The sequence below is a fragment of the Balaenoptera borealis genome (genome assembly GCF_965194805.1).
Source record: "Balaenoptera borealis genome assembly, chromosome: 11".
NCBI classification, from domain to species: domain Eukaryota; kingdom Metazoa; phylum Chordata; class Mammalia; order Artiodactyla; family Balaenopteridae; genus Balaenoptera; species Balaenoptera borealis.
Genome location: NC_138868.1, coordinates 19,974,762 through 20,000,310, shown reverse-complemented (window position 1 = coordinate 20,000,310; position 25,549 = coordinate 19,974,762). Strand labels below are relative to the sequence as shown.

General features: G+C 37.5%; 1 protein-coding gene across 10 annotated transcripts in view; it reads right to left on the bottom strand.

The window, feature by feature from the left end:
• LRRC4C (leucine rich repeat containing 4C) overlaps positions 1 to 25,549 on the bottom strand; it is a 1,238,963-nt gene that overhangs the window by 173,008 nt on the left and 1,040,406 nt on the right. For 6 of the 10 annotated variants that reach the window (XM_082343760.1, XM_082343757.1, XM_082343756.1 and 3 more), the window contains exon 7: positions 21,350 to 25,134. The exons of 1 other annotated variant lie outside the window; for it this stretch is intronic. The gene's annotated coding sequence lies outside the window, so the exon portion shown is untranslated. The remainder of the gene's footprint in view (positions 1 to 21,349; positions 25,135 to 25,549) is intronic. 3 more of the 10 variants (XM_082343761.1, XM_082343763.1, XM_082343759.1) reach the window with 2 other exon arrangements.

Sequence of the window (25,549 nt, the reverse complement as noted above, 5' to 3'; positions counted from 1 at the left end):
AGACAAAAGAATAGGGACAGGAGCTGCACCAGCGGGAGGAGCTGTGAAGGAGGAAAAGTCTCCACACACTAGGAATCCCCTTCACAGGTGGAGACTGCGGGTAGCGGAGGGGGTAAGCTTCGGAGCCAAGGAGGAGAGCACAGCCACAGGGGTGCAGAGGGCAAAGCGGAGAGGTTCCTGCACAGAGGATCGGTGCTGACCAGCACTCACCAGCCCGAGAGGCTTGTCTGCTCACCCACCAGGGCAGGTGGGGGCTGGGAACTGAGGCTTGGGCTTCAGAGGTCGGATCCCAGGGAGAGGACTGGGGCTGGCTCCGTGAACACAGCCTGAAGGGGGCTAGTGCATCACAGCTAGCCAGGAGGGAGTCCAGAATTGCCTAAGAGGCAAGAGACCATTGTTTCAGGGTGTGCGAGGAGAGGGGATTCAGAGCACCACCTAAAGGAGCTCCAAAGATGGGCGCGAGCTGCAGCTATCAGCGCGGACACCAGAGACAGGCATGAGATGCTAAGGCTGCTGCTGCAGCCACCAAGAAGCCTGTGTGCGAGCACAGGTCACTATCCCCACCTCCCCTCCCAGGAGCCTGTGCAGCCAGCCACTGCCAGGGTCCTGTGATCCAGGGACAACTTCCCCGGGAGAACACACGGCGCGCCTCAGGCTGTTGCAACATCATGCCAGCCTCTGCCACTGCAGGCTCGCCCCGCATTTTGTACCCCTCCCTTCCCCCGGCCTGAGGGACCCAGAGCCCCCTAATCAGCGCTCCTTTAACCCCCTCTTGTCTGGGTGAAGAACAGATGCCAAAGGGTGACCTACATGCAGAGGCAAGGCCAAATCCAAAGCTCAACCCCAGGAGCTGTACGAACAAAGAAGAGAAAGGGGAATTTCTCCCAGCAGCCTCAGAAGCAGTGGATTAAATCTCCATAATCAACTTGATGTACCCTGCATCTGTGGAATACCTGAATAGACAATGAATCGTCCCAAAATTGAGGTGGTGGACTTTGGGAGCAACTGTAGAGTTGGGGTTTGCTTTCTGCATTTAATTTGTTTCTGGTTTTATGTTTATCTTAGTTTAGTATTTAGAGCTTATTATCACTGGTAGATTTGTTTACTAATTTGGTTGCTCTCTTCCTTTATATATATATATATATATATATTTTTTCCTTTTTCTCTTTTTGTGAGTATGTATGTGTATGCTTCTTCACGTGATTTTGTCTGTGAGGTTTGCTTTTACAATTTGTCCTAGGGCTCAGTCTGTCTGTTTTGGGTTTTTTTTTTTTTTTTTAGTATAGTTTTTAGCACTTGTTATCATTGGTGGATTTCTTTATTGGTTTGGTTGCTCTCTTCTTTCTTTTTTTTAATTACTTTTTAATTTTTTTATTTTAATAATTTTTTTATTTTAATAACTTTATTTTATTTTATATTTTTTTTTCTTTCTTTCTTTTTTTCTTTTTTTTTTATTTTCTCCCTTTTCTTCTGAACCGTGTGGCTGACAGGCTCTTGGTGCTCCAGCCGGGTGTCAGGCCCAAGCCTCTGAGGTGGGAGAGCTGAGTTCAGGACATTGATCTACCAGAGACCTCCCAGCCCCACATAATATCACACATCAAAAGCTCTCCCAGAGATCTCCATCTCAATGCTAAGACCGAGCTCCACTCAACGACCAGCAAGCTACAGTGCGGAACACCCCATGCCAAACAACTAGCAAGACAAGAACACAACCCCATCCATTAGCAGAGAGGCTGCCTAAAATCATAATAAGTTTACAGAAACCCCAAAATATACCAATGGACGTGGTGCTGCCCATGAGAAAGACAAGATCCAGCCTCATCCACCAGAACACAGGCACCAGTTGCCTCCACCAGGAAGCTTACACAACCAACTGAACCAACCTTACCCATTGGGGGAAGACACCAAAAATAACGGGAACTACAAACCTGCAGCCTGTGAAAAGGAGACCCCAAACACAGTAAGCTGAACAAAATGAGAAGACAGAGAAATACATAGCAGATGAAGGAGCAAGGTAAAAAACCACCAGACCAAACAAGTGAAGAGGAAATAGGCAGTCTACCTGAAAAAAAATTCAGAGTAATGATAGTAAAGATGATCTAAAATCTTGGAAATAGAATAGAGAAAATATAAGTAACATTTAACAAGGACCTAGAAGAACTAAAGAGCTAATAAACAATGATGAACAACACAATAAATGAAATTTAAAATTCTCTAGAAAGAATCAATAGTGGAATAACTGAGGGAGAAGAACGGATAAGTGACCTGGAAGATAAAATAGTGGAAATAACTACCACAGAGCAGAATAAAGAAAAAAGAATGAAAAGAATTGAGGACAGTCACAGAAACCTCTGGGACAATATTAAATGCACCAACATTTGAATTATAGGGGTCCCAGAAGAAGAAGAGAAAAAGAAAGGGACTGAGAAATATTTGAAGAGATTATAGTTGAAAACTTCCCTAATATGGGAAAGGAAATAGTCAGTCAAGTCCAGGAAGCACAGACAGTCCCATACAGGATAAATCCAAGGAGAAACACTCCAAGACACATATTAATCAAACTAACAAAAATTAAATACAATGAAAAAATATTAAAAGCGGCAAGGGAAAAGCAACAAATAACATACAAGGGAATCCCCATAAGGTTAACAGCTGATCTTTCAGCAGAAACTCTGCAAGCCAGAAGCGTGTGCCAGGACATTTTTAAAGTGATGAAGGGGAAAAACCTACAACCAAGATTACCCAGCAAGGATCTCATTCAGATTCGAAGGAGAAATTAAAACCTTTACAGACAAGCAAAAGCTAAGAGAATTCAGCACCACCAAACCAGCTTTACAACAAATGCTAAAGGAACGTCTCTAAGCAGGAAACACAGAGAAGGAAAAGACATAGAGTAACAAACCCAAAACAATTAAGAAAATGGTAAAAGGAACATACACATCGATAATTACCATAAATGTAAATGCATTAGATGCTCTAACCAAAAGACATAGACTGGCTGAATGGATGCAAAAACAAGATCCGTATATATGCTGTCTACAAGAGACCCACTTCAGGCCTAGGGACACATACAGACAAAGTGAGGGGATGGAAAAAATATTCCATGCAAATGGAAATCAAAAGAAAGCTGGAGTAACAATTCTCATATCAGACAAAATAGACTTTAAAATAAAGACTTTTACAATGGACAAAGAAGGACACTACATAATGATCAAGGGATCAATCAAAGAAGAAGACATAACAATTGTAAATATTTATGCACCCAACATAGGAGCACCTCAATACATACAGCAAATGCTAACAGCCATAAAAGGGGAAATCGACAGTAACACAATAATAGCAGGGGACTTTAATGCCCCGCTTTCTCCAATGGACAGATCATGTAAAATGAAAATAAGTAAGGAAACACAAGCTTTAAATGATACATTAAACAAAAGGGTCTTACTTGATATTTATAGGACATTTCATCCAAAAACAACAGAACACACGTTCTTCTCAAGTGTTCATGCAACATTTTCCAGAATAGATCATATCTTGGGTCACATATCAAGCCTTGGTAAGTTTAAGAAAAATGAAATCGTATCAAGTATCTTTTCCAACCAAAACACTATGAGACTAGATATCAATTACAGGAAAAAATCTGTAACAAATACAAACACATGGAGGCTAAACAATAAACTACTAAATAACCAAGAGATCACTAAAGAAATCAAAGAGGAAATCAAAATATACCTAAAAACAAATGACAATGAAAACACAATGACCCAAAACCTATGGGATGCAGCAAAAGCAGTCCTAAGACGGAAGTTTATACCAATATAATCTTACCTCAGGAAACAAGAAAAACCTCAAATAAACAACCTAACCTTACACCTAAAGCAATTAGAGAAAGAAGAACAACAACAAAAACAAAGTTAGCAGAAGGAAAGATCATAAAGATCAAATCAGAAATAAATGAAAAAGAAATGCAAGAAACAACAGCAAAGATCAATAAAAGTAAAAGCTGTTTCTTTGAGAAGACAAAGAAAATTGATAAATCATTAGCCAGACTCATCAAGAAAAAAAGGGAGAAGACTCAAATCAACAGAATTAGAAATGAAAAAGGAGAAGTAACGACTGACACTGCAGAAACACGAAGGATCATGAGACACTACTACAAGCAACTCTGTGCCAATAAAATGGAGAACCTGGAAGAAATGGACAAATTATTAGAAAAGCACAACCTTCTGAGACTGAACAAGGAAGAAATAGAAAATATAACCAGAACAATCACAAGCACTGAAATTGAAACTGTGATTAAAAATCTTCCAACAAATAAAACCCCAGGACCAGACGGCTCCACAGGCAGATTCTATCAAACATTTAGAGAAGAGCTAACACCTATCCTTCTCAAATGCTTCCAAAATACAGCAGAGGGAGGACCACTTCCAAACTCATTCTACCAGGCCACCATCACCCTGATATCAAAACCAGACAAAGGTGTCACAAAGAAAGAAAACTATAGGCCAATAGAACTGATGAACATAGATGCGACAATCCTCAACAATATACAAGCAAACAGAACCCAGCAGCACATTAAAAGGATCATACACCATGATCAAGTGGGGTTTATCCCAGGGATGCAAGGATTCTTCAATATACGCAAATCAATCAATGTGATAAACCATATTAACAAATTGAAGGAGAAAAACCATATGATCATCTCAATAGATGCAGAAAAAGCTTTCAACAAAATTCAACACCCATGTATGATAAAAACCCTCCAGAAAGTAGGCATAGAGGGAAATTACCTCAACATGCTAAAGGTCATATATGACAAACCAACAGTCAACATCATTCTCAATGGTGAAAAACTGAAACCATTTCCACTAAGATCAGGAAAAAGACGAGGTTGCCCACTCTCATCACTATTATTCAACATAGTTTTGGAAGTTTTAGCCACAGCAATGAGAGAAGAAAAAGAAATAAAAGGAATCCAAATCAGAAAAGAAGAAGTAAAACCGTCACTGTTTACAGATGACATGATACTATACATAGAGAATCCTAAATATGCTACCAGAATACTACTAGAGCTAATCAATGAATGTGGTAAAGTAACAGGATACAAAATTAATTCACAGAAATCTCTTCCATTCCTATACACTAATGATGAAAAATCTGAAAGAGAAATTAAGGAAACACTCCCATTTACCATTGCAACAAAATGAATAAAATACCTAGGTATAAACCTACTTAAGGAGACAAAACACCTGTATGCAGAAAACTATAAGACACTGAAGAAAGAAATTAAAGATGATACAAACAGATGGAGTGATATACCATGTTCTTGGATTGGAAGAATCAACATTGTGAAAATGACTATATTACCCAAAGCAATCTACAGATTCAGTGCAATCCCTATGAAACTACCAATGGCATTTTTCACAGAACTAGAACCAAAAATTTCACAATTTGTATGGAAATACAAAAGACCCAGAATATCTAAAGCAATCTTGAGAAAGAAAAACGGAGCTGGAGGAATCAGGCTCTGGACTTCAGACTATACTACAAAGCTACAGTGATCAAGACAGGATGGTACTGGCAAAAAAACAGAAATATAGATCAACGGAACAGGATAGAAAGCCCAGAGATAAATCCACACACCTATGGTCACCTTATTTTTGATAAAGGAGGCAAGAATATACAATGGAGAAAAGACAGCCTCTTCAATAAGTGGTGCTGGGAAAACTGGACAACTACATGTAGAAGAATGAAATGAGAACACTCCCTAACACCATACACAAAAATAAACTCCAAATGGATTAGAGATCTAAATGTAAGGCCAGAGAGTATAAAACTGTTAGTGGAATACACAGGCAGAACACTTTTTGACATAAATCACAGCAAGATCCTTTTCGACCCACCTCCTAGAGAAATGGAAATAAAAACAAAAATAAACAAATGGGACCTAATGAAACTTAAAAGCTTTTGCACAGCAAAGGAAAACATAAACAAGACGAAAAGACAACCCTCAGAGTGGGAGAAAATATTTGCAAACAAAGCAATTGATAAAGGATTAATCTCAAAAATATACAAGCAGCTCATGCTGCTCAGTATCAAAAAAACAACGCAATCCAAAATGGGCAGAAGACCTAAACAGACATTTTTCCAAAGAAGATATACAGATTGCCAAGAAACACATGAAATGATGCTCAGCAACACTAATCATTAGAGAAATGCAAATCAAAACTACAATGAGGTATCATCTCACACCAGTCAGAATGGACATTATCAAAAAATCTACTAATGATAAATGCTGAAGAGGTGTGGAGAAAAGGGAACCCTCTTGTACTGTTGGTGGGAATGTAAATTGATACAGCCACTATGGAGAACAGTATGGAGGTTCCTTAAAATACTAAAAATAGAACTACCATATGACCCAGCAATCCCACTACTGGGCATATACCCCCCCGAGAAAACCATAATTCAAAAAGAGTCATGTACCACAATGTTCATTGCAGCTCTATTTACAATAGCCAGGACATGGAAGCAACCTAAGGTTCCATTGACAGATGAATGCATAAAGAAGGTGTGGCCCATATATACAATGGAATATTACTCAGCCATGAAAAGAAACGAAATTGCGTTATTTGTAGTGAGGTGGATGGACCTAGAGTCTGTCATACAGAGTGAAGTAAGTCAGAAAGAGAAAAACAAATACTGCATGCTAACACATACATATGGAATCTAAAAAAAAGTGTTTATGAAGAACCTAGGGGCAGGACAAGAATAACGATGCAGACGGAGAAAATGGACTTGAGGACATGGGGAGGGGGAAGGGTAAGTTGGGACGAAGTGAGAGAGTGGCATGGACATATATATACTACCAAATGTAAAATAGATAGCTAGTGGGAAGCAGCCGCATAGCACAGGGAGATCAGCTCAGTGCTTTCTGTCCACCTAGAGGGGTGGGATAGGGAGGGTGGGAGGGAGACGCAAGACAGAAGGGATATGGGGATATATGTATATGTATAGCTGATTCCCTTTTGATACAGCAGAGACTAACACACCATTGTATAGCAATTATATTCCAATAAAGATGTTAAAAAAAAAAAACTCCACCAGGAATTAGTAGATGGTGTGAATCTGGTTGTGTAATTTGGGAAGACAGCTGCATTTGATTTCGCTAAATCAGCACTTGATACTAAACAACTCCTAAAGCATGTCACTTTATTTCAGCATTAACCATGCAGTGCAGATTCAAAAAGTGATAGCCTTGTTTTCCCTACCATGCTACTAGTGTGTTTTCAGGAAATGAAGTTCCTAGATTTCAAAATTCATTTCTCTTCCCTTTGAAGATGCATGAGTACATCTGTGGTTCTAGGCCTCCAGCTGATTTAGTGGCGCATGATTCTAATAATGTTCGACAATCTGCATTTTTAAATATCCAGGTTTCTAACATGCACAGCACTTTTTAGGGAAGTAAATGTCTGTCTAGGAGAGGTTGCAGATTTAAAAAATAATAATTTATTGTATTTACACAGACAATGGAAACACCTTTATTGCTTGAATGAGATAATTCTCCAAACACCAGGAATAAATATATAAGAGATACATAAATCTTTTATAATATATAGAAGATATATGGCTCAGAGTTGACTTTCCAAATAGGAGGGGATCTTTAAACTCATCAACAATTATGGGAGTTTATAGGGAAATGAGATATAAAACAAATATCCCTGTGGCAGGTGAACATCGTGAAGTGTGTATGGACTTGTGGTCTTTTTGAACAGAGTAAACACTGGGGGACTCTTGATGGATTGAGTGTTTAACATTTTACTGAAACCTTTAGCTGACAATCTTCCTGAAAATAATTTTTATTAAAATTTTATGAATTTTTATGGAAGTTCATATTTTCACTAGGATAACAATTGTGTCATACTGTAAAGGACCTAAACAGATATTTTTCTAAAGAAGACATACATATGGCCAACAGGTGTGTGAAAAGATGTTCAACATCACTAATCATCAGGGAAATGCAAATTACACCTGTTTGAATGGCCATTATCAAAAAGACAAGAGTAACAAGTGTTAGCCAGTGTAGGGAGAAAAGGGAACCCTTGTACATTGTTGGTGGGAATGTAAATTGGTACAGTTACTATGGAAAACAGTATAAAGGTTCCTCAAAAAGTTAAAAATAGAACTACCATGTGATCCATCAATTCCACTTCTGGGTATATATATATGGAAGAAATGAAATCAGGATCTTGAAGAGATACCTGCACCTTCATGTTCATAGCATTACTTACCATAGCCAAGATGTGGAAACAATCTAAGTGTCCATTGACAGATGAATGCATAAAGAAAAAAAAAAAAAAAAAATATATATATATATATATATACAATGGAATGTTATTTGGTCATGAGAAAAGAGAATCTGAGACAACATGGATGGACCTCGAAGGCATTATGCAAAATGAAATGTCACAGAGAGAAAGACAAACACTGTATGATCTCACTTATAAGTAGAATCTAAAAACGCCAGACTCATAGAAACAGAGTAGAATGATGTTGCCAAGATCTGAGGGTAGGAGAAATGAGGAGATGTTGGTCAAAGGGTAAAACTTCCAGTTATAAGATGACTGTTTCAGGGATCTAATGTATGGTGACTATAGTTAACAATAATGTATCATTTACTTGAAAGTTGCTAAGAGGGTAGATTTTAAATGTTCTCACAATACACACACAAATAAAATGGAATTATGTGGAGTGATGGAGGTGTTACTTTATTGTGGTAGTCATTTCACAATATATACATCTTTGAAATCATCATATTGTACACCTTAAACTTACACAATGTAATGTGTCAATTATATCTTAATAAAGCTGGAAAAAATGAGTCAAGAATACTGAAAAATAGTATGCTATGTTAGATTTAATTTCTTACTTTAATTTTTATTAATGATGCCTCCATTTTTTTTTACTGTTCTTATTGATTTTAGTGGCTACATTTAAAAGGCCACTGAATTTTCTTTTCTTCTATTCTCAATTCTGTTTCTTTTACCTCTAGGGTTAGAGAGTGGCAAAAGTATGTTATCATCTTGTGTGTTTTTCTTCTGCAGTAAGCAAGATCCTTAATAAAAAATTTGCATATAGGTGCTAATTAACAATTTAGTTCAACCTAATCCATTCCATTCATTTATTTAACAAAATTTTATCGAGTACCAAATTTGGTAGATTCTGCATATACAGAAGAAGTATTAGGAACTTTTCATTATTTCCCAGAGACGGTTACATTTTTAGAAAGGATTCGTGTATATTCAGAAAAAGGATATGCTTGATCCAAGGAAAGAACACGGAATAGTGCCCAGAGCAGTAAGTTTGGAATCACATAGACCTGAGTTTGAATTTGACAAACATTCATTGTTTGTACTTTAGGAGAACGGCAAATACTTTAGGGGCTGGAGCTTAAGGAGAAAGTGTGTCAGGGAAGGAGATGAAGTGCCAAGAAATGAACTTGCATAGAGCAGCCCAATCAAGGATTCTTTTTTTTGAAGAAGAAGATGGTCCAAATATCATCATCATTTTTCAGTGAGGGGTATTAAGTTAAGGGGTAACATGATAAGTCTGGAAATTTCAAAAGACATTCCAAAGGACATTATGCAAGTAAATTGCAGAAGAGGAACAACTTGGACACAGGAGAGCAATTAGGAAACTAAGGGAGGTTGTGAGGATCCAAACAAGGCAGCAGCTTTGGGGTAGGAGAAGGAGATGGGTATAAAAAATGCCAAGTGTTAAAATCTGCAAAATTTTACCAATTTGCATGCTTACTATTTGTGCATATGTGCATGTGTATGTGTGTGTACATGTGTGACATTAAACTTGGAGGTTATACATAACTCCCATTCAATATAATAAAGCACTTCCTGAAAATAAAGCTTTCTGAACTGGGAAAGGGCTGCCTCATAAGATTGTCATTGAAGTTGTTCAAGCCTAGGCTCTAAGTTGTTTCTGGGTCCTTAAGGCAGGGATAGATTAGATAAGTAATTTCCAAACATTGTCCCAGATTAAATTTCCACTAGTTCACTATAGCAAAATGAGAAGGGTAAGGGCAATAAACTGGGTTTATCCTAGGAATTACTTGAATTTCAAGCAAAAATCTTCAGTTGGTGATGAATTCTGTCCTATATTTTTACAACTATAATTTCCTTTCTTATTTTTATTTAGTAACATTTAAAAATGTAAATATCTGGCAAAATCCAAAGTTGGAAACATTTGGTGAGCCACTGTATATTTATTCATTTTAATGACGTGAAAGGTGTTAAAGTCTGGGACTTGCTAGACTGATGACCTTTAAGGGCACTTTGGTCTCTTAAATTTTATGCTTTTATCAGAATCAGAATACGTCTGCCTGGAGAAGCGCTTTCATGTAGATCCACAGAACAGTGTGATCGACGATATTCAACCTTTCATAAAACAAATCAGTTGTCTCAGACTAGTACTGCAGAAAATGCTCCCTAAGTTTCCAGCCCTTTTAGAAAGCCAAATTCTAAAGCGAAATTGATGACATCTTACAAATCCTTGCTTGAACGTTCCTTTCACAGCAAAATACGGCATGGGAAAAATGTTAAGAACCAAATTGCTAGTATCACTCACCACAGTCGACTATTTTGGCACCCACCACATGCAGACCTACAGACCTGTGTCAAACCATCTTCTGTATGTAACTTCAGCGGCCCGGGGGGCCTGGCAGTCCAGACTCTTTTTTCCTTGATGTGCTGCTGACAAGCAATGCCATTAATCTAAGCTTCAAGTCATAGAAGGTGCCTCTAAGTGCTTGTGCAGTCAAATGCCACAGGATTTCAAATGGAAATGACATGAATTAATTTCCTGAGAACAAAAGGAAAGGAAAAATCGAGAAGAAAGGCAGTTTCTTGTAACACAATACGCAGATTGATGGCACCCACTGATTGACTGAAGTGTCAAAAACACACCTTTCAGGTATAAATTAAGGTGCTGAAAGAGTTTGGGGTTCTCTCGCTCTCTCATTCATATGAAATATTAACTGATAAAGTCAAGGTGAAATTAGTTTTTCTTGGTATCTTTAACTTCTTCTCGACCCCAAAAGCTAAACTTTTGGACGGTTGTCCCTGGTAAAAGATGATGAGATCTGTTCAAAAGGTATCTCATCGTATGAGGAATAAAATTAAAATTCCTTATATTGGCTAAGAAAATATTACTTTTCCTAGCTTCAACCCCGTCTCAGCCTTTCTTCAACCTTATCTTCCTTCATTGCTCCCACACCTTAGCTTCTTTCTGTGTGGACAATAGGGTCTTGGCTCTAGTTGTTCCCTCCGCCTAGAACATTTTCTCTCTGTTCTTTGCAGGCACTGATCTTTTTGATATTCTAAGAGAGACCATCTCTCCCAGGCAGCTGAGGTAGCCGCCCAATGTCTATCACATCCCCATGTTTTAATTTTGGGCAGAACACTTATCTGATGGTCTCCATTTGTGGAGTTGTCTTCGTCTGCTGAAATGGGTTGTCCATGGGAGTAGGGGCACTGCCTTTCTTGTTCATGGCTGTATCCTCTCTTCATGGAATTCACAGGGAAGATACGGGATCCAAATTTTTTAAAGAAGAGCTAAGATGGTAAAAAGTGAGATTTGGAAGCCAACTGCAGAACATTGATAAGGAGTAAAGGTGGGGATTTGAGAGGGAGGCCGGTTGTCCCTTGAACAACTATTCTTTTGGTTGCCCTTAGGTAGGGCTTAAATGAATGACAGCTATGCACAGTCTTATATATATTCTGTCAAATACAAAAAAAGGGAAGAATGTATGTTCCTAACTTCTAGCCATATATATAATAGTGGGTAAAACCTTGGGCACTTGAGTCCAACAGCTGAGGTTTGAACATTGGCTCCACTACTTCCTAGCTGTGTGATCTTGGGTAATTCACTAACCTCTTGAAGTCCCGGAGACCTCACCTATCACTGGTCCCACCTATTTCATACATTTATGAGGATTAAAGTGAAATAATGCATGAGGAATAGTTAGCGCAGTACTGGCATCTCATGAGCACTCATTAAGTATTAGTGATATTTGCTATTGTTAATATGTATATTTTACCAAGCTCTCAGTTACTGTGAGTCCTCTCCTCTCTCCCACATGTTGTTACCTAGCCAGCCAAGTGTTTTTTTTTTTTTTTTTTTTGGCTCTCCCATAATAATGCAGAACATGTGACAAAAAAATACAGAACCTCACTCCAGGCTCTCTGGGGAACTCTTCCTTGGTATCTCTACATATTTCATTCAGCCAGAATGTCTGGCTAGAGGCTAAAGTTACTTTCATCTATACAAATACATAGCAAAATGAATGTTAAAACTGTTTTTGGAAGCATATTAAAGAAAATGTCATTTTGTCCTTATCGCTCCTATGAAGATTTAGTTATTGTATCTTTAAAAAGGTCAAGCTTTTCTTCTCCGTATATTTCTAAAGAAAGCTTCAAATGTGGTTGACCTTGAGCTAATTGCTTTACCTTTCTGTGTCTCAGTTTGTCTGATTTAAGTGAGTATAATCATTCCTAGCATGGTAGCTCTTCCCTTCATGGTGGTGAGGTGAAAATTAGTTTCTCGTGTTCAAAACCAGAGTCACTTTCAAAACTCCCCCTGACACGCACCCACACATTCGTTCATTTGTCAGGCTCTCCAGTTCCCCCATGGGTAACATTTTTTTGCATGTGTCTCTTCCTGCACATACCACATGCTTTCACTCCAGTTCAGACTCTGAACACTCTGCCCTGGTCCCAGACTATCTTTTAGTCCCCAGTCTCTCTGTCCTCCAGTGGAGCCCCCTCACAACTGATGCATCACTGAAAGCCCCAGCTATCATTTAAAGGAGCAGGGAACATTTATTGAGTGCTTACTATGTGTCAGGCACTGGGCTAAGCACTGGACATGCATTGTCATTGAACTACAGCTCCAATGATTGACATGTCCATGTTCAGAGACTCTCATTAGCTTCTTGATTATGTCGACATTCCTCACTATATTGTGACCCTAATCTTGGTCTGCCATTTACTATTTAATGATCTCAGGCAAGATGTGTAATCTCAAAATACTTCAGTTTGTCAGATAAGGAAATAATAATACAGCCTCATAAGGTAACTGCAGCGTTTATTATCTGTGGCGCAGTTTGGCATTTGGGGCCAGATAATTCTTTGTTTTTTGGGGGGACGCTCTATGCCTTGTAGGATGTTTAGAAGCATCCCTGGCCTCTATCCACTAGATGGCAGTATCACCCTGCCTTCTCCCTTCCCCCCACACCCCCTCCCACCCCCATTTTGGAAATGGAAGTGTCTCTAGACATTGCCTAAACATCTTCTCAATACAAACATATTGAAAACTACTAGGGTGCTGGGATGAATAAATTAGATACTTTTAGATGCTGGACATAAACGGTCCCTTTCAGTCTCTTAGTTCTTGGGAACTCCTTGTACGTTCCCCATGTCCCAGCTTAACCAGAGCACCTGTGGTTCCCAAGATTAGTCCTAGGTTTTCCTGCCTCCTTGTTTTGTGGTTCTTTCCATTGACGACACTCTCTTATGCTACTTCTGCCTTGCAAACTCTTAACCATGCTCCAGAATACTTCTACCAGAAATTTCACCTAATTTTTCCCAACTGAATTATAGTTCTCCCTATAAACATTTTTACCATTATTTTTCTACCTCAATCATTCTGCCAAATTTTATAGTCATTGGCATAATTGTATCATTCTCCTGGTGGAACTGAAAATTCCATGAGAACGAGATTCTTTGTTTTTTGCCTTTTTAGCCACAATAGAAGTGAGCACGATTTCTGTCATATATTAGTTGCTCATTAAATATTTGTTAAATTGAATTTAGAGCACAGAAGAAATAAATAATTTATTATAAGGCAACGCCTCCAAATGTTCAAGTAAACTAAAAAATGTTAGAGAGGAAAAACTTAAAATTGTATCCAGATGCTTGTCGAAATAATCAGATAATTGAGCCAATAGAGTTTTATTGTTTAAATTATTCATGCAACCGCCTTGGTTCTCTGCTTCTCTTCACACATGTAGGGACAGTTGAGAAAGAATTATAGTCGTCATTTGAAAACTATTAAGTGATTTGCCTACTGATGGAATCCGTATTCTTTTGCTAGAAACAGAATTTATCAAATAAAGGAGGTACAAACAAACCTACACTATTGCTTTATTAATCAAGAGGGAGGGCCAAGGAGGCAACTGCCACTGTGGAATGATGCAAGGGGGAAAGTGAAATGGAACCTTTTTTTCTGCCTCTACCTGTTGTCTCAGAAGAAAGCACCCCCTCCCCCTGTCCACCACAGGCCACAGGCGCATGCGTGCACGCACACACACACACACACACACACACACACACACACAGAGTTTGTTATGGTAGGTGAAATTCCTTGCTCTCTAGGAATTTGAAACCTAGACAAGCTTATACACAGCCACTGTTATGTGATACATCTGTGATAAAGTAGAAAAGACACTGATCTTCAATTTGGAAAATATGAATTCAACATTACCACTCAACATTACCACTTAACAACACTGTGACTATATTAGGTTGAATAATGCCCCCCCTCCCCGCCCACCCCCCCACCCCCCGCCAAGGATTTCTACATCCTAATCCCCAGAACCTGTGGATATGTTGCCTTATGTAGCAAATGGGACCTCACTGGTATAACTGAGTCAAGGATTTTGAGATGAGGAGATTATCCTGGATTATCCAGGAGGGCTCCGATAAGAGTAAGTAAGGAGGGTCAGAGTTAGAGAGAAATGGATTTGAAGATGTCACGCTGCTGTCTTTGAATAAAGAACAAGGGGCCACAAGTCAAGGCCATTGGAGGCTGGAGAAGGGCAGGAAACAAGCTCACCTGGAGACTCTAAAAGGAAAGCAACCCTGCTCACACCTTAATTTTATCCCCTTGGGGCTGGGTTTTGATTTCTGAGCTCCAGAAACATAATATGTTTGTGTTGTTTTAAGCCACTAAGTTTGTGGTACTTTGGTATAGCGGCCACAGGAAACTATGACAGTGAACTTGATTAAATCTACTATCTCTTTATGCCTCAGTTTCCAAATTTCTAAAATTTGGGCAGTATCTATGTAACCAGATTGTTTGGGTGATATAAAAAGGTAAAGTAGTAGGCATTGGTTATTTTAGCCATTTTACCATGTTTTAGTTATTCTTTTGATATAGCTTCTCAGTTTTCTTTCCAGCACTTAATGTTCAGACACTCAGATAGGGTTGACCACCTAACATAGTCATGTGGCAACAAATAACTTGGCCAACATATCAGCAGAACTGGTTGTGAGAAGGCAGGTGACGCAAGGCATGCCAACCACAAAATGTTTTACAAGGACAATAAGGAAGGAACTTGATCCACTGAGGCTGCCAAAGTAATGTAAACCTACAGTTGTTTGGGGAATTCTTTGCCACCACATAGGAGAGGCTGCCTGAGACAAATGCCAGCAGTGATGAGAACAGAGCTATGAGATTAGCAGTGATAGATTGCACATACTAGTTATTGAGTATCTAGATCTATCCATGCCTAAAGCTACTCTGTTCTGAGATTTTTCTGGTTACACGAGCAAATAGAATGTATGTGTGTATGTGTATATATATGTATGTATATCAGGTAGATTGGATTTTATTTGCTCAAAATGGAAAAAAAAAACTACTTAGAAGTGTGTCACAAGGAATATACTATAAATATATAAAATCAAGTTATTTTTCTCTATGAAGTATAAATGCTCATGGTAGAAAATTCAGATAGTACTGACAAAGTGCTTAGCCAAAATAACGAATCATCCCAAACCCCACAACTGTAGATAATCACTATTAATATATGAATTTGTTTTAACTCGACTATGAATGAATGCAAAGTGTAGTAAGTAGGAGACTTTGGGGTGGTTTTCTAGAGAGTGAGGCATCGAAACTTGATCTTGAAGGATAAGTTTGATTTTGATAGGCAAAAATAAGGAGGAATGTTTTGATAAAGGTACAAAGATAGTTCAATGGAGAAAGGATAGTCATTAAGCAGCAAGTACTGCAACAATTAGATATCCATATGCAAAACTGTGAACTTTGGTCCATACCTCATGCCACATGTGAAAATTAACTCAAAATGGTTCATAGCCCTAACTGTGAAGTGTGAAATTATAAAGCTTGCAGAAGAAAACATAGGAGAAAAATCTTCATGATCTTGATTTTGGCAAAAATATTTTAATATAATACACATGATCCATAAAAGAAAAAAATAATAAATAGGACTTCACCAAAGTTAAAAGCTTCAGCTCTTGGAAAGACATTTTTAAGAGCAAGGAAAGATAAGCTACAGACTGGAAGAAAATATTTCCAAACCATATATCTCACAAAAGACATAACCAGAATACATAAAGAACTCACAAAATCTAATAAGAAAACAGACAATTCTAACAAGAATGATGCAAATAAGCATATTAAAAGATGCTCAACATCATTAGTAGCTAGGGAAATGCAAGTTAAAACCACCATGAAATACGATAACACTATATACCTATTAGAATGACTAAGATCAAAAAGTGTTGGCAGGGAAGTGGAGGGTCTAGAACTGTCAGTCATTGCTGGTAGGAATGTAAAATATTAGAAGAGTCTGGTTTACTATATGATACAGCCATTCTACTGAGTATTTATGCAAAGGAAATGAAAGCATATGTCCATACAAAGATCTGAGTACCAACGTTCATAGCATCTTTAATTGCAATAGCTAAAAGCTGGAAACAAATGTACATCAAAACCTGAATGAATAAGCCAACTGCAGTATACATATATAATGGAATATTACTCAGCAATAAGGACCACTACACTTTTGAGAAATGAAGTGGCATGAATAAATAGGAGAATAATTATGAAAAGAATCTGGATGAAAAGAATTATATACTATATGATTCCTTGTACATAAAACTCCAGCAAACAAAAGTGAATCTCTAATGACAGAAAAAGATCAAGAGTGGCTTGGGAATGAGTTGGGGGAGGAGGTTCAGAATAGAAGGAGGACATGGGATCATGAGGAAACTTTTGGGGGTGATAGATAAGTTTATTATCTTGATTATCTCGATTGTGGAGACCAAGATCAAGAGTCTGTGGAGACTGTTTGGCAGTGTTCATATATATCCAAACTTATGATATTGTACACTTCAAATATGTCCAATTTATTATATACGAGTTATACCTCAAAGTTGTGGAGAAAAAATGAATGGGAAGGGAGAAAGCATATGAATAATTGCAAGGAAGGGCACGGGGGAGATCTGGGCACAGTAAGTACTCCCATGTGGCCGGATCATAGAGAATATCAAGATAGAGGAAGACTGTCAATTGCATGTGAAGGTATTTCAAGGTAGTTAAGAGCAGAGTTCTGAAGCCAGACTTCCCAAGTTCAAATCTTAACTTTGTCATTTACTAGCTGTGTGACCTTGGATAATTAATTTTTCTCAGTTTGTTCATATTAGAAAATGGAAATAAAAATAGTACCAGCTTCAGAGGGTTGTTCTGAGGGTTAAATAGATACACAAACTTAATATATGCAAAATATTTATCCCATGCAAACATGACATGGTTACAATAATTTTGGCCATTCCTGTTATTATTATTTTTTAACAGTTGTATTGAGGTATAATCCATATACCATGCAATTCAGTCATTTAAACGGACAATTCATGATTTTTAGTATATTTACAGTGGTACAACCATACTACAGTCTCATTTTAGAATATTTGGTCATCTCAAAAAGAACCTCCCTACCCATTAGTGGTCATTCCCCATCCTTCTCACCTGCTTTTGGCAACCACTAATCGGCTTTCTATTTCTACAGATTTGCTTAATCTGTATTCAAATTGATATTGAACTATATCTATATCATATTCATATTCAACATTTCATATAAATGGAATCATACCATATGTCATCTTTTGTGTCTGGTTTCTTTCATTCAACATAGTGTTTTCAAGTTTCATCCATGTCATAGGATATACCAGAATTTCATTCCTTTTGATTGCCAAAGAATTTTCCATTGTGTGGATATAACACATTTTATTCCAGTTATTATTATTGCAGAATAAAGTGTTTTTGACCAAAGGGGAAGGAAAAGGAAGGAGCAGAGGTGTGATCTTAGTAGCTGTCCAGAAGCCCAGGAGCAGCAGGGAATTATATTTGACTAGAGAAAAGAAAGAGTGGTTAAAGAAGAAAACTGAACATTTCACAAACACATGCCAGAGACTCACTCACTTCCTCAGGGCTGGCACAGCCTGGAGTCCAAGGAATAACAGGTGACTCATTCATTCTATGCAGAGGCAACATAAAGAAGAAATTCCTGCTTTCTTACTCCCTGGTTCTGTCAAGTCATTTCAATCCTTGAAATGTCAGTTTCCTCCAGTCATCTTCCCACCCCTCCATTCATCCCCTCCAGCCCTGGGCTTACCTCCCAGGCCCCTTGTGAGCATCATATCTTATAAAGGTAAAAGAATTTTATTAATCAGAACATATTTTTTAAACTACAAAAATGCTTCAACAGTACAGCGTTCTAGAGGCATTTTGAAATTGTTTTCTGATAACCAAAAATGCTTTAGAGAGCCCTGAATTTCTTAGGAATTGATAGATAAGTAAAGAACAAATCAGAACAAATCACCACCCCTACCTAGTCATTGCAGTTAGTTAAAAATGTTCCGATAGACACCAGTGTCCTTGTAGTAGGACTCTATTCTATTCATATTGTACCACATTACTTGCCACAATTTGCAGGATATCGTGATATCTCAATAAACCTATTTTTAAAGCAAAAACCAAATCGCATATTATTGTGCATCAATCAGTGTGTGCTATATTTTAATGAAACGGTCAAGAGGTATTATTGATAATAACCTAGCTTAAGTTTAATGAGCATGTATTATGTGTCTGACAGTATGCTAATTTCTTTACATTCATTGACTCCCAATAACCCTTCTGTATAGAGGATCTGAAGGCAAGAGAAGCAAGTAACTTTTTTAAGATTAAAAAGTAATTTGCAAAGCTGGGGCTTCATCCCAGTTTGATTTAAAGCCAAAGCCTTTGAAAAGGATTTCGGTTTACTTTTTTTTTTTTCTTCTTTGCTAGAATTAAGGGTAATAATTACGTATCATCTCACATGCAAAGGCTTTAGATTCTAAAGAAAGGATATGGAGAGGGTGTCTTGTTTTGCTTTTTCTTTAGACTCCACTTAAAAATATTCCAAAAAACATACACGTCAATTCTGCTATTTCAACCTCCACTAACCAGTTCACCTGAGCTATCTCCTAATTCAAATTACACTTCTTGAAGACATTGAGGATTCTTCAGATCCTCTGTGTCACTATCTCTGCCAAAACAGAATATGTCTCCATATTCTGTGCCACCATACTTTATGCTGTCATTTATTCCAAAACTTTTCAAAACTCAGCTCATCCATGAAATCTTCCGCAACTGAGGCGGAAGCCACCCAGACATTCTGTTAATATCTTCAGTGTGATTGATATTTCTCTCCTGCAGTGTGGCAAGAAAGCATATGCATATATGTGGGCAAGCGCATATATCTTTATGTTAATGTGCATCTGTTCTTCTCATCTCTACCATATACTATTAAGATATTAAGCTCCTCGGTTCTGTCCCTGCTTCACTCCACAAAAGAGAATATAAAATCACCTGGGTCACCCCAGTGCCTAGCTCCACAGCATGATATACACGTTCAATAAACATTTACTGAATGAGTGAGTGAATGCTCCATCATGACAGTGACAGCCTTGAAGGTACCATATACTATTAAGATATTAAGCTCCTCGGTTCTGTCCCTGCTTCACTCCACAAAAGAGAATATAAAATCACCTGGGTCACCCCAGTGCCTAGCTCCACAGCATGATATACACGTTCAATAAACATTTACTGAATGAGTGAGTGAATGCTCCATCATGACAGTGACAGCCTTGAAGGCTGTCTCGCACACAGAGAAAATAAGATCACATACAAATGTAACTGCAAATAGTTTGCCTTCTCAGGTATTTTATTTTTAAGCATTTTTAGCTGAAATGTGCTGTGGAACAGCTGAGACTTAGCAGGTAATTTTCATTTCACTTCTGTTTTCCAAATGGTTACCACTTAACCAAATACTCTATCCTTAGAGTGTGCTTTTCCCCCTTCAAGTATGATACTACCATACAATGCTATATGCTTTGGACAACTTTCCTTTAAAGCTATGGAAGTCTTTCATATCTTGTTATTTATCATAGATGTATTCCTTAGGTTAGGGCAGACGAAGAAAACTAAAGATGAGTCATGGGGTTCTAAGCCACCAATTCCCCTCTTTTGTTATTTAAAAAAAAAAAAAAAGAATATCTGAAAAATCCAAAGTCAGAGTCCTGTGGGTCTCTTGCTTTGTTATATCTGATGTCAGACTTTGTTAATGATTACTGTTACTTCAAACAACTGTCATCAGAAATAAACAGTATAATGTGTTCTGTTCTAAAGAGTCAGAAGAGCTACCAGAGTTTAAGAAGATTTGAACCATACTGCCTAGATTTTAATCCCACAGCCACCTCCTTTCTATTTGAATGACCTTGAAGTTACTTCTCTTCCCCTCAGTGTCTTTATCTTTGACATGAAGGTTGAAAGGGTGCTTGAGGATTCATTGAGATAATTCCTGTGAAGAGGCTTAGTTCCAGTAATATGCATAGAAGGTCCTTCCTCCATTACTGCTACCAGCCATTATTTTTATGACAATAGTAACAATAAGATAAGAGGTTACCATTCAAAATCTCTTAACAGAGAAATTCCTAACCTTTCATGGCACCAAAACAGATCCATCCAAGAATGCTAAGTGGAAAGCGATTTCCAGGGAACTTGGATCTACTGGGCTACTCCCGTCTTAGCCATAAGTGCAAAGGACCCTTTCTTTACCTCAGGGTTACTAACTACTCCATGAATGCAGTATGGTGGTTGTTCTCATTGACAAAAAATGTTGCCTGCCACTTCAGTAAACAATGAATGTTGCCCTCCATCAAGCCATCAGCCACTGCAACTTCCCCCAGTGGTGAACCCTGAGGGGAATTCAGGATGGAGAAAAACAGCATACTGGCCCTAGGTAGTTAAAATGCATATGAAAGGAATAATTTTGATGAGCCCAGACTCTTGGATCTTCCTATACATAGAAAAACACTAAGATTATTAAATTGAGATGTCTGTTTTTTGTGATTAGCAGTAATCTCTGGATGACCAACTACATGTTTTCTGGTTTTGTTTTTTCAGCAACATCTCCTATATATCCTGGCTTCTCCCTTACCTCTTTGCAAGAGTTCCTCAGAGTTATCGGAGAGGCTGATTCCTGGGCTATAGTCCTCAGTAAGTTCCTGGAATAAAAACATAATTCTCAACTTTTAGATTGTTCATTTTTTTAGTGGACATTCCAATATTCTAGAAGGGGTAGAGTCAGCAACTTGGATGAAAGAAAAGGGGGCTTAGCGTGAAGGGCATTTACTTGAGAATTTAGTTGTTTCCAAAGATTTGATAGTGGTTATACAAGAGCTCAAGTTCTCCCAAGCAACACGTTGGCATCTTCCTGAGCAGGCACCCTTTCTTTTGCACTTTACAGGCTTTCAGGGTTGTGAATCTGTCATTTTTGTCACTGCCACTCCAGTACTCTTTTCACTGAGAACCGAATATGTACCACACCAGAAGTAATCTTGGCTTTACCCTGTTACTGAGCAGCGCATATTATTGCCTTCCCCTTTCAATCATCCTCAATGTCTCTTTTCAATCCCTAGCCCTGGGAATGATATCTCACATTCTTGTTCTTTAGTCCTATTTGTAAATGACCAACTGGTTTTGTTTGAAGTTCCCCTCCCCCATGCTTTTTACCCTATTGCTAGTGGCCATAGCCCCTCAATTCTATGACTTACAGCAACAGGCAAGAGATGTCATCACTTATAAACTAGGACAATTGGAGTCACAGCTCAGCCCCATTCCCAGGAAAACATGATAGGTCCACAGATTCATCTCCTTTCAAGGCCTCCTTCTGGAGTGAAAACAATATGGATTATAAAGAGGTAGTATGCGTATATATCTTTTCATGGAGGTAGAGGGTCTTCTCTTACCCTTTGAAGAACTTTTCCCTTAGTTTGCAATTTATTTTTTTCTCTCAATTTATATACTCACATGCCTATTTCTTTCTATTAAAAAAAGAATATACAAAAAGAATAAGCTATAACCCTGTTATTCAGATATTTTTCTATACATATAAAATATATAATATATATGTAACATATAATTATTGATATCATATTTGCATAAATTACTGTAATCAGATTTTTAAAATTAATAATGTATTGTGAACATATTCTCATGTCTATATATTCAGAGCAGCAGCTTCACTACTAATGACTGTATAGTGGTTTATTATATCAACAGGCCATATTATAAGAAATCTTTTGTTTTCAGGTATTTAGGTTGTTTCTAATATATTGCAACTGTTTACAATGCTCCAATGCTTATGCATGTACATATATCTACATTCATTTGTTTACTGATTTCTTTAAGATAAATCTTAGAAAAGAAAACATTAGGTCAGAGGCAGGCACATTTTAAAGACTTTTGATAACATGCCATGTTAGTCTCCAGAAAGTTTTATCAAGTTACATACACTCTCAACATCCATTTATAAAAACACTATTTCTCTATACTCTTGTCATTACTGAGTGTTTTAATTCAGTTTTTAATTTAAAGATCTAGGAGGAGGCATCCCAAAGGGCTTGAGATCTCCCTGAATAGGGCTACATCAGATTTATGGTGTAAAGATTTGTTAACGAGGGCCCGAGTCATGGGAATGTGGGCATGCTTTTTCTATTACCATGAACTCTATGAATCAGCTCTAATAACTATTTCAGCCACTACCAATACTGCCACATTTCAGAGACAACCTAAACTGGAAAAAGCTATGTATTTTTTATCAAAAAATTCCCATGGATGTGATAATAGCAAATATCCTTTTAGTTCTCTTTAGACTGGGGCAATAATATTTGTTTCACTTGAAATTACATATCTCATTTTAGACATTGGGGGAACTAATTTATAGATAGGTTTCCAGGAATAAGTGGAACTCTATTTGTTCCTAAGTAAAAATGTCAATCATCAAGGAACAGCCACTGAAATTTACCCATGTAGATGTCTACTCTTTGTATATGAATCACAAGCCTGACAAGGCTATTTGGAACTTTACTTGTTCCAATCTGTTGCACTGTTCATTTAACCACCTTCCAGAAGACAATAATTCTCAGTCTTTCTATTAGCAAGGAGAAGTCAGAAATAAGTGCTGGTAGGCCAATTCCTATTAGGATAACATTTCCAAATGGGACAAAAATCTGCGTGCCAGAGTTTATACACAATAGATAGGGAAGAGCTGTGATAGTTAATCAAAGGAATGGTTGTATGCTCTGACCTCCCCTAAGATTTTAATATGTTCTTGCAGAAGGTTCTTGGAAAATTTCCCTGAATATCCAAGCATTCCTACAGAACCTGCTATCCATTCATTTTACTAACTGATTCAAAATATGATTAGATACTTCATAAATCTCAAGACAAAATTAAAATTAGAATGCTCCCACTCTGATTTGATTTTATTATGCTGTGATTTATTGGTGCACAGGAACCAGATAGCCTTGAACTTCTGAGATAAATTCTTTAGGATAGATCTATCAGGGATGGATAATAGCTTTCTCTTAAGTTACCTGTGTTTTTTTTGTTTTATGTTTTTTCATTTTGGTTTCCTAATGCTATGCTAAAAGAATAATGTTATAAAGGCTTTGAGGATATGGAAAAAGGGGAGATAACTGATATGGACTCATTTAAAAACAGATGGTTAAACATGTATATTTTGGAAAATTGTCTAATATATTTAAAATTAATCTAATTATTCATTCACTCATTTTTTTCAACATATTTATTTATTTTTACTAAATATCAGCAGTGAGCACATCTTTGGTTGAACTTAATCTGGAGGAATCCTGAGGTCTTAAATTAGGGTTCTAAATTAGGATTTGCATTTGTTTCTTTCTGGAGCAGGAAGTCCTACTAACCTAGAACCACTTTATCCCTCCCCTCTTTAAGGTTTTTGCTTTATGAAAGATTTTTAGCTTTGGCTCCCCCAGTGAATTTCCAGTCTTTTTATATCCTTACTGGTCCTCTTCTCTCTTTCAGCAAAAGATTTTTCATTTTGAGGGACTAGTTGATTTTGTATTTCAAGCTTACATAAACCTTGCAGAAATACAACTTTTGAGTGTCAAAATTAAAAGGTTGATCAATCTAGTAGTCCCTTGACATTCTTTAAGGATATACCCAAGAGACATTTGCCAATAATTAACTTTCTAAATGTCACTGTAGTACATACATTTTTGTAGATCACCCATGTCAATAGGTGATACACCCTTTATGCTACAAGGTGCTGTGGATTAAATAGTATTAAATATAGACTCCTTCATCCTGATGCTAGCCCTATCTCATTTTTGATGATTAATTATTCTCCATGATATGTATTTGTGGTGGAGTGGCAAATCCAGATGACTGCTGTTCCATCATAGAAGATAAAACTTTCCAATCCATTGTATGTTTTCTTTTGCTACTCCAGTATAACCAAGGGGAGGGCAAATCACCAAAATCTGACCAAATTGCATGGCCGAAATAAAACTTTTTCTTGCATGATCTTGAATCTCAGATGAAGAAATATCAATATGACAGGAACATGGTTCATTCATTCTAGAGGCACCAACCAGTTGAAAATATTAAGTGGGTGCTGCTACCAAGACCTTCTACAGATGCTTGGCTTGGTTCATAGTCCTATACCAAGTCTATTATTTTACTTTTCTTCAAGCTTATGATTGTTTCTCTATACTTTCAATAAGTTCCCTTTCCTTGGTTTTATGTTTACCAACAAATAAATCCAGGAGACACAGATGATATATTAAATTACAATTACAATTCCCATTGAGACAAGTTCACTGAAAAGTCAGCTAAGCTCACTTACCTGGATAAACTGTTCCCTCCACACCCTCTTTACAGAATAATTTAATAGTATGCCTGAAAAATTAAAAATTACTATATGTAATGGGCTTTTTAAAAACAGTAAAAACCACAAATGCCAGCAGTCTATCATATAGCCATATGCTCTGTGACAATACAGACAACATGCCCATTGTGATTCTAATAATACATGATGTCTAACAGGCAGTTGGCAAAAATTCTGCTTAGAATCTGGCTTGCTTCTTTAAGCAGGAGAAATCACAGTGCTGTGGCTGCCTCCATCACTCGGGAGGGGTTCTCTTAGTGTGCTACCAGGTTAACAAAATCCTCATGCAAACTGTAAAGAGCCCTTCCTCTTCTTGGCAGGACTCTCCTATTCTTCAATGGTATTTGGGAAGAATACTTATTCCTTATTTCTATTTTATTTCTCCATTTGAAAAAAATTCCATTATGTTAGCTATTCTGGCTTCTC